Here is a 16,131-nt window from a genome sequence, read left to right on the forward strand (position 1 = left end):
AGCCACTTATGCTATGGTGGGAGGAATGGTGTAATAATAATTATTTTAAGTGTCTCACACAGCATATCTACAGACAGCATTCAATAAATAAGGTGAACTTCCAGGTACTGATGGCTCCCAAAAATCCTGATTGCACACCACCTTCCCCCAAGGAAGTGATCAAAGCATGAATGGCAGAGATCCATGAGACCATCATGTAGGCTGTTCCTCATCTCCCCCTTGTATGACATGGCTCTGGAGTGATATCACTTTGAGGGCTGGAACTGAATCCTGGAAAATAGGACAACCTAAGACAGGCACAGTCCAGTATGCAGGGAATCCTCTGAGGTAGGGTCAGTAATGTCAAGGCAGTGGCACCTCAGCTCCCACTAGGCTGTCAAAAATCTAAAATCAAAAGCGTGATATGTATCAGGAATGGCAAGACTGCCTCTATGTAAATGCTGGGGTCCATGCAGCTGCAAAAGCCATCTCCTGCAGGAGGACCTAATTGAGGACTGCCTGTGGCACCAGCATTCCTGCAGGAGGACCCAATTAAGGACTACCTGAGAGAGTAAACACTGCTAGTACAAATAATGTCAGGCAATCAGGTACTGCTGTTTGGAACTAATACTTTCTTGGGACCAAAGGGGCATGGGTGGAGGGTACTAAAAGAACTTACAGCAGTGCTCAGATGAGCTTGCTGCAGCATTTCTTATCTTCTCCTGGAGTCTGTGTTGTTGGATCTGTGCCAATCGCCCCCAACCCCTAATAGCAGTTAGAGTTGGATGGAGAGCTGTCCAGGGCACAGGCAACAAAGAAAGATATTAAAGGGTTAGTAGAATTCAAGGAAGAAAAAATGAAGACATACCATCCCCAATCTTGTGGTAGACAATTCAAACCAGTAAAACCAAAAGAGGAAAATCTCTCTCTCTCTCTCTCTCTCTCTCTCTCTCTCTCTCTCTCTCTCTCACACACACACACACACACACACACACACACACATACACACACACAGAAACAGAGACACACAGAGAGTGACAGGGAAAGAGACAGACACTACAACAACCAGCACCAAAATAACATGAAGAAGCAATCATTGGTTATTAATATCCCTCAACATCAATGGAGCTGATTCCCCAGTAGAAAGAAACAGGGTAACAGAGTGGATGCATAGACAGGATGGACCATTCTGTTGTATAAATGAAACAGGCCTTAGCAACAAAAATGGACATTACCTCAGTGTAAAGGGTTGAAAACAATTTTTCAATCAAACAGACCCAAGAAATGAGCTGGAGAGCCATTCTAGCTTCTGATAAAGTAGACTTTCAATCAAAATTAATCAAAAGATACAGGGAAGGATGCTTCATACTCATCCAAAAAATACAATTCTGAAAATACATGCACCAAATGTAAGGGCATTTAAAGTCATAAAGGAAACATTGCTAAAGCTTAATCACACCACCACACAATAATAGTGAGGGACTTCCACACCCCACTCTTAACAATTAAAAGGTTATCAGGAAAACAAAGTTAACAGAGAATAATGAAGCTTACAGGTTATGAATCATGTGGACCTAACAGATATTTACAGAACATTTTACTCCAATACAAAACAATGTACCTTATTTTTAGCACCTCATGGATCCTTCTCCAAAACTGACAACATAGTTAGTCATAAAGCAAACCTTTGTCAACAGATAAAAAATATTGAAATAATCCCTTATATCATATTAGATCTCCATGCATTAAAGCTGGATTACAACAAGAAAATAAACGACAGACAGCCTACAAAGTCATAGAAACTGAACAACTTTCTACTCAGTGACCACTGGGATAGGAAGAATTAACAAAAACATTAATGGGTTCCTAAAATTCAATGAATATGAAGGCACAACATAACCAAGAGGAAAGCTATAGCACCAAGTGCTCTCAAAGTGAAAGAGACTTATAGCAGGGAGGACTACCTGTGAAAGGACAATCATACCAATCCACTGACAAAACATCTGTCCCAAAATTTGTCCTGCGTACAAAAATATAGGGACAAAGATGGAGCAGAGAGAAGGAATGGCCAGTCTATCATTGAACCAACTTGAAATCCATGCTATGAGGAACAACCAGTCCCCAATGAAGAGAGAAAGAGAGAGAGAGAGAGAGAGAGAGAGAGAGAGAGAGAGAGAGAGAGAGAGAGAGAGAGAGAGAAGGGACTGAAGGAGTTGAAGACTTTTCCAACCCCATAGGAAGAACATGAATATCAACCAACCAGACACCCCAGAACTCCCAGGGACTAAGCCATCAACAAAGGAGTACACATGGGTCCAGATGCATATGTAGCAGAGGATGGCCTTGTCATGCATAAATGGAAGGAGAGGTCCTTTGTCCTATGAAGGCTTGATAGATGCCCCAGTGCAAAGGAATCAGAAACAAAAACAATAATTCAAAGAAGCAACAAAACCAACAGCTGGATCCTTGAGAAAAACTGCAAATGAACAAACCATTAGCCAAACTAACTAAAAGGCAGAGATACAATAACAAAATTAGCAAAATCCAAAGGGAAGACCATATTAACAGAGACTTAGGAAATCCAAAGTATCACTATGTCTTTCTCAAAACATGTACTCCACAAAACTGGAAAATCTAAATGAAATGGACAATTTTCGGGAATGCTTCCACTTACCAAAGTTAAATTAAGACCAGGTAAACAATCTGAACAGTCTTATAATCCCTACAATAATAGAAGCAGTCAATAAAATCTCCTAATCACAAAAAGTCGAGGCCCAGATGGTTTTAGTGCAGAATTACTCCAGACTTTCAAGAAAGACCTAACATTAATATGCATCACCTATTTCAGAAAATAGAAACAGAAGGAACATTGCTAAACCCTTTCTATGGGGCCACAGTCATCCTGATACTAAATCACACAAGGATTCAACAAAGAAGAATAATTTCAGGTCAATTTCTCTTATGAACATTGATGCAAAATACTCAATAAAATACTAGCAAACCAAATCCGAGCACACACAAAAACATCATCCAACATGTTCAAGTTGGCTTCATCTCAGGAATACGGGATTGTTCAATATACATAAAATCATCAATATAATCTACTATATAAACAAAAAGAAAGAAATACAAATGTTTGAGCATCTTAGTAGATGTTGACACAACCTTTGATTTATGACTCCTTTCCTCCCATCAGTTAAGCATGTTCAACTTGGAAATAACAGATTTGCTTCATCTCAGTATATTTTAATTGGTTCTATTTGGTTCCTGTCTATTGGAAGCTTGTTATTTTCTACTGAAAGACAGAAAGGGAATAGATACTTATGACTGGATAGCCAAGAGAAAGTAGAACAAGGGAAGCTAAATTCGGGATATAGGCTATGAAAAAATAAGTTATTTTCTTTTTTATACAACATTAATTTACTTATATACATAAGTACACTGACACTATCTTCAGACACACCAGAAAAAGGCATTGGATCCCATTACAGATGGGTGTGAACCACCTTGTGGTTGCTGGGAATTGAACTCAGGACCTCTGCTTGAACACTGAGCCACTCTCCAGTCCACAATCCTTTTCCAACAAAAGGAAAAGTAAATAAACAAATGTGCAAAAATTTAAAACAATGCACAATAGTTATAAGATGACAAAATAAAATGCAAATCACACCCTATTACCTTTCCCTTTTCCCCTCTCTTTCTGTCTCCTTTTTCCTTTTCCCATACTTCTCTCTATCCCTCTCATCTCAGACTGGTCCATCCAGTCCTGGTGATTGTCTACTCATTTTGGGTGTTGCAATAGGACTGTACTGTCTAGTTTTGTGTCAACTTGACACAGCTGGAGTTATCACAGGGAAAGGAGCTTCAGTTGAGGAAATGCCTCCATGAGATACATGTGTAAGGTATTTTCTCAATTAGTGATCAAGGGGGGAAGGCTCTCTGTGGGTGGGACCATCTCTGAGCTGGTAGCCTTGAGTTCTATAAGAGAGCAGGCTGTGCAAGCCAGGGGAAGCAAGCCAGGAAGGAACATTCCTTCATGGCCTCTGCATCAGTTCCTGCTTCCTGACCTGCTTGAGTTCCAGTCCTAACTTCCTTGGTGATGAACAGCAGTATGGAAGTGTAAGCCGAATAAACCCTTTCCTCCCCAACTTGCTTCTAGGTCATGATGTTTGTGCAGGAATTGGAACCCTGACTAGGACAAGGACAATGTTAGTTTCTGAAATATAAACAACTGGGAGCCTACTTTCAGGCAGACATGCTCTTGGCAAATGTGGCACATTATCTGACAAGTGATGTGTCAGCAAGGAATCTCATTTCTGGTGACATATGATAATGGAAACTTAGTACTGAGATTTATCCAAATGCTACAAGACATTATACTATCTGCATAGATGAGCATCCCTACTGAGCTGGTCATACAGCTACATGCAACAGCACTAGCTCAGTGTGAAAGCTCCGGAGAAAAAGCTCTCATGTAATTGCTAGAGGACAGCTTAAGTGGCTCTAGTGTCATTTTAATAATCACTAATGGACACTGCCATGTGAGTTAGTGCTTTATGACTTAGTAGGAATATGAAGTATATGTGAATGCATACTAGACCCATTCTGTGAGCCATATTCTAAGAACACACAGGGGAGTCATAGAAATTAGAGATATAACACAAAACAAAATGAGGAAAGATAGATTTCCGTACATTTCCTCAAAATGCTAAACACATTCCTATCTGTGGAAATACACTGAGATAGGGAAAGAGTTTGTCTTTTACTCACATGTAAGTTAAAATACCCACATTGCATTTTTCATATAAGACAGCACTCTGTACCAGCTAATACATTCTTTGTTTTTCCAGCTGTTCCACTCACTCTCTCTTTAGATGGGTCTCAGAAACAAGCATGGCAGAGAATGCTCAAAGCCCAAAATACTACAGAAACTGTTGCAAGGAGGAGGAAGTTACAGTAACTGCCACTCCTTTCATACAGGGACAAAGACAGAAGGCAGCCAGATTAGGTAGTGTACAACCATGATACTAAAAACAAGGAGCCGGAGACAAAAAGAATCTCCGTGAGTTTGAAGCCCGAGGAGCATTCACAGTAAATTCCAGAACAACTTGAGCTACAGAGGCAAACGTATCTCAGGTAAATGAAAGAGGAGAGTAAAATTCCAGAGGTAATAGAATATTGACAGGAGAACAGCAACAAATGCTGAAAGAGGGGATGCATGCAGCCCTTCTGTTGTTTACTTGTAAGGGCAGAACCCACTTTAAACACATGTGCTTAGTGAAATGAAGACTACTGTTTCTGAATGTTCACAGGGATATCACCCACTAGTGTAAGGATGCAGGGTCAAGTTGGTTCAAGGATCAAAGGCTCGAAAGAGTGGATAAAAATAAGAGAGATGGACGGTCCAATATGGACCAGAACAGTGGGGAAAAGGTCCTCTAGAGAAGAAACCAGAAAAGAAGAGATGGCATTCATAATTTCTTACAAGGTGCATTTAATGTCCTCAGCCCTACATTCCAACACCTTCACCATGTTGGTCCTTTATTCCTTCCTTTGGGCGTCGTTTGTATTCACAGCAATAAAACTGTAAGACAGTGAGCACTGATGTGGTGCAATCTGTTGGAATGTGATACATGATACACACATCATAAATAGCCTCATCAATGACCCTTATAAGAGTCACTGCCATGATCTCCTAGGCTAAAGGTCCTGGAAAGGGGGTCAGATATGCCAAGATTACTTTTCTTCATTAGCACATACACGGGCTTTCATGGCTGCTGTTGGTCTTCTGGTATCTTGTTCACCCACTCTTATCAGATTCTTATGTAGCTCATAATCTGCCCTTAAAATTGGCTATTGCTTGATTGATTATATCACTCTTCCAACCACCCTATCACCACTGAGGATCCTGGGGTTACCTGTTACCAGTGAGCATTGTCTGATATGGAACACACTGCATGCTTTGGTCGGCAGATCAGACAAAGGTGACCATCTACCTGCTCCATTCTCCTGTGGATTACTGTTACTCCCACAACCACCAACTGTGCCAGATAGGAATCAAACTTTAAAACATTTGCTTTAATCACATCTTTCCTTAGTTTTTGTACATGTTTAAATCTTGTCTACCTGTGGAACACAGCTTCTTTGTGCTCTCAGAAAACACTTCCCAGAAGATTTTACCTCAATGATTCTGGTCTCTTCTTAATCTCTGCTAATTTCCTAGCTCCAGCTAACCAGCATCAATTGTCCCAGTAGTCTCCTTTCTCCCCAAAGCTGCCAGAAATGACCAAAGCTGCTGAATTCTGTTGCTTCCTGGGGCTAGAGCTTGCCCCTCCCCAATTGTGATATTACATTATCACCAGCTTTCTTTTTTCAGACTCTTTCTGTCCTGGAACTTTCTCTGTAGACTTTCTTTGAACTCAGAGACCTGCATGACTGTCTCATGGGATTAAAGGTGTGTGCCACCACACCTGGATCTAAACTTAGCTGAGCATACTGCAAAGTCCCACTCTCTTAATCTGCTATCTCCTAGAACACAGGATAAGGCTCCATCTCACTTCCTTGTGCCCCTTTAATACTTGAACCATAAATTTTATATTTTTCCTTCCTCGGCTTGCTAAACTTGTTTAAAATGCACTCCATAGGACTTGACCAGAGAACAAAGTCTATGATGGGCATTTCTGAGACTTGCTTTGTCAATTAAATTAATCTGAGTCTTTTCACCTTAGCCGCAGGCACACTTTTCAGACAAGTTACAAAAAATAGCCACATTCTTTACCAAAATATCACAGAGCAGTCTCTAGGTCATATACTGAAAATCTCCACTGAAACCTCATGGGCCATGTCTAAAAATTCAAGTCATTCTCAGTAACAAAGTCTTCCATATTCCAACTAGGATAGCCCACTAAGCCCCATTTAAAACATTCCACTGCTTCCCAAATCCAGGTCCCAAAATTCACAGTCTTCCAAATAAAATCATGGTGAAGCCTATAAAAGCAATATCCCACTCCTGATACCAACTTCTGGCCTAGTTAGGGTTCTACTGCTGGGAACAGACACCATGACTAAGGCAACTCTTCTAAAGACAACATTTAATTGGGGCTGGCTTACAGGTTCAGATGTTCAGTCTATTATTATCAAGGTGGGGGCAGGACAGCATCTAGGCAGGCATGATGCACTTAGAGCCGAGAGTTCTACATCTTCACCTGAAGGCTCCTAGTGGAATACAGACTTTCAAGCACCTAGGGTGAGGGTCTTAAGCCCACATCCACAGTGACACATCTACTCCAATAAGGCCATACCTCCTAATAATGCCACTCCCTGGCGCAATCATATACAACCATCATGGGTGGGTAGAAAACTGAAAAATAGTCTTAGACAATCGCAGACAGTACAAACTGAATTCATTGACTGTCCTTGCCTCTGAGATGTGGAAATGGAGAAGTCCCTGGGATTGCCACCTTCAAGCCAGACACTGTTGTCTGCTGCAGAGTTTAGAACAGTCCAACATCCTTTCCCAGGTTTACCAGATGAAGACCTAACCTGTCAATGGGGACAGGTTATTAACAGCCCGTACCCATTGTCCTTCAGAAATCTTGGCCTTGCCTTAAGCTCCAGGACTGGAACCAAGAGAGAATGAAAACATGCTTGAGATGAAAGCTGAGCTGTCATGGGAGGCCTATGAGGGCAAAAAGAAAACCAAGACCCATGGCTTCTCCCTTTAGCACACTGTAACATGCTGAAGGTTCTTCACCTCAGATACTGGAAGCCTAAGTTAGAAGTCAGCTTCTCGAAATGCCAGCTTGGGAGCAATCAGGCTGCATCTAGAAGAGGTAGGGGTGATACAGAACAAGATGGGATTTAGCATCAATTTTGAGAACATCACTACAGTGGAGGCAGATATTCACATTTCCCAACTGGTCAATACCCTCACAGACATAAACCAGAAACAGTCCCATGAAAACTGGAGACTCATCAGTGGTCACTCTGGCAAAGTGAGGAAGAATGACCTTAAAGCCTCCAAGGTGCTTCATGGAGCCCCTCACGTCAAAATCCAGCACCTGGATCTGGTAAATGGGGAGGGGGCTGTGGGACTTAGGGCAGGTGAGATGGCTATCGACAACATCACACTGCACCTGAAAGGTAAACTTCCCAAAGAAACGCCCGGAAGGCACAGTAGAGTTAGAGGAAAGGGGCAAGAAACACCAAGTGGACCAGAGAACAACTCCAGGAAAACAAAGATATTTAAGCAGTCAAGGAACTGAGTCAAAAAAGAATAGAATTCCACCATCCCCAAAACCAACATCCACCTGAGCTCAGCCACAACAACTTTTAAAAGCCTCAAATCCCCCTTGGCAAGCATATGCTGGACTCCATGCAGGTCTTTCACCCACTGGGGAAGAAGAGTAAGAAGAAAACGGGCATCTCCTCTTTCAGGGGGTCTCTGAATGTTCATTAGTCACAAAGATCCTAGGCCAGGACCAGCTACCCCAGCCTTGATGGTGCACACTGCAGAACATCATCTCATACTTCATTCCAGAGGGAGCTTTTTTCTGCTACCAAAAACAAGGTGTCATCAGCTTCCAGTCCTCAAACCTGAAAAAAAGTTCAGCATCCTTAATCATCAGGGAAATGCAAATCAAAACAACCCTGAGATTCCATCTCACACCAGTCAGAATGGCTAAGATTAAAAATTCAGGTGACAGCAGATGCTGGTGAGGATGTGGAGAAAGAGGAACACTCCTCCATTTTTGGTGGGATTGCAAGCTTGTACAACCACTCTGGAAGTCAGTCTGGCAGTTCCTCAGAAAATTGGACATAGTACTACTGGAGGATCCAGCAATACCTGTCCTGGGCCTATATCCAGCAGATGTTCTAACCGGTAAGAAGGACACATGCTCCACTATGTTCATAGCAGCTTTATTTATAATAGCCAGAAGCTGGAAAGAACCCAGATGCCCCTCCACAGAGGAATGGATAAGGAAAATGTGGTACATTTACACAATGGAGTACTACTCAGCTATTAAAAGGAATGAATTTATGAAATTCCTAGGCTAATGGATGGACCTATAGGGCATCATCCTGAGTGAGGTAACACAATCACAAAAGAACTCAAATGATATGTACTCACTGATAAGTGGATATTAGCCCAGAAACTTAGTATAGCAAGATATAAGATACAATTTGCAAAGCACATGAAACTGAAGAAGAACGAAGACCAAAGTGTGGACACTTTGCCCCTTCTTAGAATTGGAAACAATCACCCATGGAAGGAGTTACAGAGGCAAAGTTTGGAGCTGAGACAAAAGGATGGACCATCTAGAGACTGCCATATCCAGGGATCCATCCCATAATTAGCCTCCAAATGATGACACCATTGCATACACTAGCAAGCATTTGTTGAAAGGACCCTGATATAGCTGTCTCTTGTGAGACTAGGCCGGGGCCTAGCAAACACATAAGTGGATGCTCACAGTCAGCTATTGAATGGATCACAGGGCCCACAATGGAGGAGCTAGAGAAAGTATCCAAGGAGATAAAGAGATCTGCAACCCTGTAGGTGCAACATTATGAACTAACCCCGGAGCTCTTGACTCTAGCTGCATATGTATCAAAAGATGGACTAGTTGGCCATCACTGGAAAGAGAGGCCCATTGGACATGCAAACTTTATATGCCCTAGTACAGGGGAACGCCAGGGCCAAAAAATGGGAATGGGTGTGTAGGGAAGTGGCAGGGATGGTGGGGGGGGACTTTTGGGATAGCATTGGAAATGTAATTGAGGAAAATACATAATAAAAAATATTTTAAAAAAGGAAAGAAATCTGAAGCTTTAGTAATTTAGAAAATTGAACATCGAATATGAAAGAAAATGAACATTGGGCCTTGTCACTAAGGACAGGGATATCCACAGAAATTGCAAAGCACAAGATAGAAGAAGGAATAGCTGGGTCTCCTGAATTAGTGAGTAATGGTGGAACTCCGACAAGGAGTGATCTCTAATAACAGAAAGTTTGATACAGAAATATTGGGGAAAATGGGAAGATATATGTAGGGTAGATGGATAAAAGGGTTTAGACCCTGCACAGGAACTGTTGTATTAGGGAACTGACCTTCCTGGAAAGACCAGAACACACTGATTTGAACCCCTGGCATTCCCTGCCTAAGGAAATTAGGGTACAAATTCTAAGAGATTGAATTCAGTCTTGTGAGGAAGCCCTGGGGGAAGCTGCCAGAGGAATTAACATTGCACATGGAAAAGAGTTTGAAAAGCACTGTACAAATAGATCTTTGGATGAGCTTAACAAACTGGCAGGAGAGATTTAGCAAATTTAGACATGCTAAAAATATGAATATTTCTCTGACCTCTTTCCATGCCAGTGCTGTAATGGCAAGTTTATGCCTAGATGACCTATGATTTGCAGGCTTTTCTGAGAGTTAAAGTTAATGTACAACTTGCTTTTGCAAACACTGAACTGTGAATTTATGTATGCACTGTGCTTTCTGGTGACATATTTATATAGGGAGTTTTGGTGAAAAGTATTTAAAAAGCCTTTTGATTTTGTATTATTTTATAACAAGGAAGTGTGTCATCAATAAAAGACTGAGGTGAACTCAGAGAGAAAACCTGAAAGCTGTCTCCAAGCACAGCTTCAGAACAATGAGTCCCCTGTCAACATGCACCTGCATCGTTGCCTGAAAATATGATGTCACACTGATCCAACTTGATACCCCCAAAATGACTGAGGCTGTTCCTCAGCAGGGGAGCAATATTTAAACATCAGTTTTTAGGAACGAACTACCACGGATGAGTGCCCACTTCAGTATCTGTTAACTAGTTAGGTAAAAGGAAAATCTCCTGGACACCTGTTAATGATGTGTCTGCCTTAGATTTCACACTGTGATCCATCACACAGCTTCATCCCTTCCTAATAGTGCCCAGCGCAGAGCTCATATACTAAAAAATATCACGCACTGAAATCAGGAATATAGTCAACAAAGCATAACATTTTCTACTCAGTGGTACTCATCATTTATCTAAAGAGAACAGCCTCTCTGACCATCAGAACGAATTTTTGTGCAGCACTCCTTCCCCTTGAGGCTGGTTCTCTGCTTGACATTCAGCAATAACAGTGGATCACCTTGAAAGAACAGTGAGAAATTCGTGTGTACTATGTGACTCCAGAAGAGAGCGTGTGCATCTCCAGGGAAGTGAGGGAAACAGTCTGAAAAGTATAGTGCTTAGAACAGAGAACTCAGCCAAGAGCAGACAGAACTCAGCAGGCCTGCCTCAGCCTGGCAAGTGAAAGAGGCCATTTCAGGAAGGTGATAAGCAGGGGTGAGCTCCCCACACTGTGTCCCCCACCCCCCGCCCCATACTCACTGACTTCTGCATCCCTTTAAGGATACCCTTGGTGGGCAGAGTCCAGTCCACTGGCACCATTGCCAAAATGAAAGGAAATAAACAACTTGTCCCTAGTTAGATCCAGCTGAGCTAAGTCAAGCCCACATGTACTGACCTAGTCAGAGGGTTGCTAACTCATCTACAGTTAAGAGAGAAGAAGTGGGAGCAGCATATGGAGTTATTCTAGTTGTCGACCAATTTGCATCTTTACCAACTCCCTTATTCCCCTTCACATTCAGACTCTTTCACTGACACAGACTACAGATTTGCCTTGTGATAGGGCAGGGTTTATTTATTACCCTCTCCAGATACATTTGCTTTTCAGAATACAGCCCTGAAGAAAGCCTGGTAATTCTCCTGATGGAAGGAATCTCCTCCGTGCTGTTGGAATCTTGAATCCCACAATTCCCTGAAACCATAGCTTACTTGTCAACACACTGATAAACACATGGAATCTAGCATTGTATGTTGGTCCCTCGAAGTACACCACTTAGGAAGCTACCTTTGCTTGGGCCAGCTGCTCAGTCATTGCATGAACACAGCCCCCTGCATCAGCACTGAGGGGCTCAGACATCCCTCCTGCCTTAATCCCCTCTTACATGAACTTGTCTCCCATGATGATGAGGAGGGAAGACTGCAATCACAGCCTAGATGGCACCAAGAAATGTCATTATACAGGCATTAAGTGCCAAAATAAATAAATCATCTCAGTTTGGTATCAATGTCCCTAAATGACTTCAGCTCCCTCTGTCTGATCTGTCTGCCTGTTATGGGATAATGACACTTGCTGTTTAAATTCATGAACTCATATATAGTACTCAATGGTAAACACACATACTGTTCAATGCAAAGATGCTGCAGATATGAATGTCTCTTCATGGCAACAACAAAGTCACTGGGCAGAAAATTCTATTATAGAAAAGGGGGGAAGGTTCCCTTCAAAAATAAGAAAAATAAACAGAAGACAAAGACAGAGTGACAAGCCAATCCCCTTACATTCATAGGAGCAGTCCCCTGTTGGAAATATACCTGCCATCCTGTCCTCTAGGAGGGGTAAACTCCTGCCCTTCCACCCCCTTGAGCAGCCACCAGTTCATGAGTATCATCTGTAACCATGCCTCTTCTCCTCCTTTCTCTCTTCTCTTAACTTCTGTCTCCTTGAAGCTACCTGGCTCTGTTGAGGTGGTAAATCCCAATCCGGCTTCATTGCTTACAGAGAAATAACTGATCCTGACTGCTCCGGGTTCCTACTCACAAAGACAAGCTGGGATTCTCAGACATACTGCGGAAACCTGATTTTTACCAGGCAGAGAGGGAAATCACTCCCTGACTCTGGAAGACCCAGCTCTATTTCATTCCTGAAGCTCACTGACATCTAGTGGACACCTAACTGCAGAAGACTCCTGCAGTATTGATTGCTAGGATTTTTCCAAGCTGACCACTTCCATGTCCAAGCTCTCCAGGGAGAGATCTCAGAGCATGTAGAATTGTTGCTAGGCCTGATGGTGCAAACCTGTTGTCTCACTAGAGAAGCTAAGCCAGGGAGATCATAGCTTCAAAGCTATCCTAGGCAAGGGGCCCTGGGCTCAAAATAAAACACACACACATAAAAAAGAAAGGTACGATCTGGGTGTGGTGGCATACACCTTTAATCCCAGCACTTGGAGGCAGAGGCGGGTGGATTTCTGAGTTCCAGGCCAGCCTGGTTTAGAATGAGTTCCAGGACAGCCAGTGCTACACAGGGAAACCCTGTCTTGAAAAACCAAAGGGGGAAAAAAAAAAAAAAGAAGGTACAGATAGAACACAGTTGCAGAACAGTTGCCTAGCACGTGTAAGCTGTAGTGTGTCTGTGATTCTGAGGTGGATTTATGCTTGCTAATTATTACTGTGTTAACTTTACACACTCAGCCACCATCATGAACAATGAGCAGTCTTTAGCATTTTTGTGTATCAGTTGTTCATTTATTCAATCCATCTTTTCTTCTAATCTACTTTATGTATTTGTCATAGTATCTTATGGTTCTTTCTTCCAGTTCAGGTGTCTGGTCTACAGAGTGAGTTCCAGGAGAGCCAGGGCTACAGAGAGAAACCCTGTCTCAAAAAAAAAAAAAAAAAAAAAAAAAAAGAATGTCCGGTTTGATCTCAGTTGCAGAACAGTTGCCTAGCAGGTGTTCACACACGTAAGGACATCCATAGCTCTGCCGTCTCCTGGCCTCACATGCAGTTTCCTTTGTCTGATGGGTCTATTCTCTCCTGGTCTCACCTGCAATTTTTTGGTTCTGCATATTTTCCTTCTACATTTCTTTTGCACATAATCCTCTATACTGTTTTTAAATTTTTAAGCTGCATGTTGCACATTAAAGGCCAGATGAGGCAGGAGAAGCTAAAAGTATTTCCACCTCTCAGAAAGCACATGCCTTTTACACTGTTGTAAGCAGCTCTGTTGAGTGACTCTCTTCTTCACAGAACTAGGCGTAAGTAGCCCCAGGTGCATGGTGGCTTGAATGGAAGTTTGGTCTCTTCCTTCCAACAAGGGCTGAGGACACCATCAGCACAGCCAAACTCTACGTTTTGCTTTCACTTCTCTCTCACTTCCCAGAATTATAAACCAGCATGGAAGCTGCACAGGGAAATCTGAGACCCACAGTCAGTAGCTACTTCTCTAAGACTGGATTTCTCAGAAAGGAGAGTGCAAGTGTGAACTGAGTGAGTGCCCATGCAGCCTACAGAGAGGGCCTTGGAAACCCCTCCAGGGTCTAGAATGCCTCCCAATCCAAACAAGCTCAAATTGCTGTGAACCTATTATAGGTAGGTAGGTAGGTAGATAGATAGATAGATAGATAGATAGATAGATAGATAGATAGATAGATAGATAGATAGACAGATAGATAGATAGACTCTGTTGTGGATTGTCCTGGTGCTGTTTGTATTTTAATGCTAATTCTGTGTCCCCAAGAGGGGCTGCCTCAGAAGAGAAGTGACTTCATGTGAACCTTCTCCCCATTTTACCTTGTAAAATAAAGGCTAAAGCCGGGGATTGGGCAGTGGAAGGGAAAGGTGTAACAAAAAGTTTTAGAGAGAGAGAGGGAGAGAGAGGAGGAGTGAGAGACAGGGAGAGGAAAACTGAAGAAGAGAAGATGGAAGGGAAATGGAGCAGAAGCAGGTGGTCTAGAGAAGTGTCAAGTTATAAGGGATCTCATAGCTGGGGAACAGTGCAGTGGTAAATCTGCCCGATCTAGGTGCACAGCTTATATTCATATTAATTGAGTTGTGTTTTCATTGCATGGGCTTATTGGACTTGGTGCTTTACTGCAACAAATTGGTGCCCATCATATTGATTAGAACTCAACTAACCTGAGATAAAAGCTCACTGCCCCCCAACCCCACCCCTGAATAAACAGCTAGAGCAATGATCTAGGCTGCAGCAGTGTGTGGATTGAAAGCTGACTGGGTCTGTCTGAGGGGCCTACAGAAAACTGCAGAGAGGATCCTTCCCCTAACCCCCTAACCCCCAGGAAGAGAACTAGGGCCAGGGGCAGCACCCCAGTCTGGAACTGGACTTAAGCACTGCTGTGTAAGAATCACAGGGAGGGACAGGAGACCCTTGAGCACAACTGCCTGGGAGGTAGTTTTTGGGCAGACACAGTGAACTGATTGGGGCATCTATGCCCAGGAGAGTCTTTCTGTGTTCGATTCCCCTACCCATCCACCTACCAGAGTCTACACAGGAAATGGACAGCCAGACTGGATCTCCCGACTGCTTGTTTGAACTGCAGGCTTCCTGAGATCAACACACAAGCACAGGCTGCCAGCCTCAGTCAGCCCCTCCCTGTGAATAAAAGAATCAGAGAGATCTGCAGTGTTCCTAGTTGAACAGCAGAGGGAGACAATGGTACAATGGGCTCCAGATCAGGTAATACATTGATAATAAAGAGAGAAATATAACTTTTTTGATACTTAAAGACGAGAAACACAATAAATAACTTTTATGGGATGATATTTTGAATGATTTGACATGGACAAATTTAAAGGAAATAGCTATCTTGTCATTTACCAGTAATGCAATATATATTCTCTTGATTTACTATGCCAATGTCTGACTAGGGAATGTAGAGCAACAACAGGCAAAAGGGGACAAAAAAAACCACAAAGATAGATTACATAGTGCTTTATTAACCTTAAAATTTTTAAATGCTAATGAACAAAATCACAGCTGCTGACATTGTATTGTGGGGAAAAAAAAAAAAAAAAAACCACCGAACTAAACCAGCCTGTTTAAATTAAGGATATTATGATATCAGAATGGAAAATGGAAAATTGTTACACTAGGGGGTGGGTTATTCCTATTTTCCACAGGAAAAGAAAAGCTATGAGTTCCTTCCAAGTTAATAAAAATCAGACATGACAAAAAGAGACTTCCTGAAAAACTCAGTGATGGAGAAGAAAAGGGAGACTAAGACAAACAACAATCAACAAAATCACAACAATATATGTGGTGATATTTATGTCTCTGTATACGGAGACAGATCTGGGACTGGCTAAGACTAAAATGTCTATACACAGACATTAATGCTTATTGGGTACAAATTTCTCATGACTTGTTATTACATACCATCCTTTAAGATAGCATATATACAAAGTTATATTGCAGTTTATATTATGTGATCAAACTAACCTGAAGAAAGGCAGTCATCTTTATTGATCATCATTAACCAATCTGTGCACCCTGCACACTCCATGTGAATGTCT

The 16,131-nt window shown here is 42.2% G+C and overlaps 1 long non-coding RNA gene across 1 annotated transcript in view; it reads right to left on the reverse strand.

Annotated features, from left to right (window-relative positions):
* Positions 1-16,131, reverse strand: part of LOC147003320 (uncharacterized) — a 122,839-nt gene that overhangs the window by 89,646 nt on the left and 17,062 nt on the right. Inside the window, exon 3 of the long non-coding RNA XR_015047754.1 lies at positions 15,097-15,211. This is a non-coding gene — a long non-coding RNA (uncharacterized LOC147003320). The remainder of the gene's footprint in view (positions 1-15,096; positions 15,212-16,131) is intronic.

Source organism: Mus caroli, unplaced genomic scaffold, assembly GCF_978045245.1.
Source record: "Mus caroli unplaced genomic scaffold, Mus_caroli_1 scaffold_8, whole genome shotgun sequence".
NCBI classification, from domain to species: domain Eukaryota; kingdom Metazoa; phylum Chordata; class Mammalia; order Rodentia; family Muridae; genus Mus; species Mus caroli.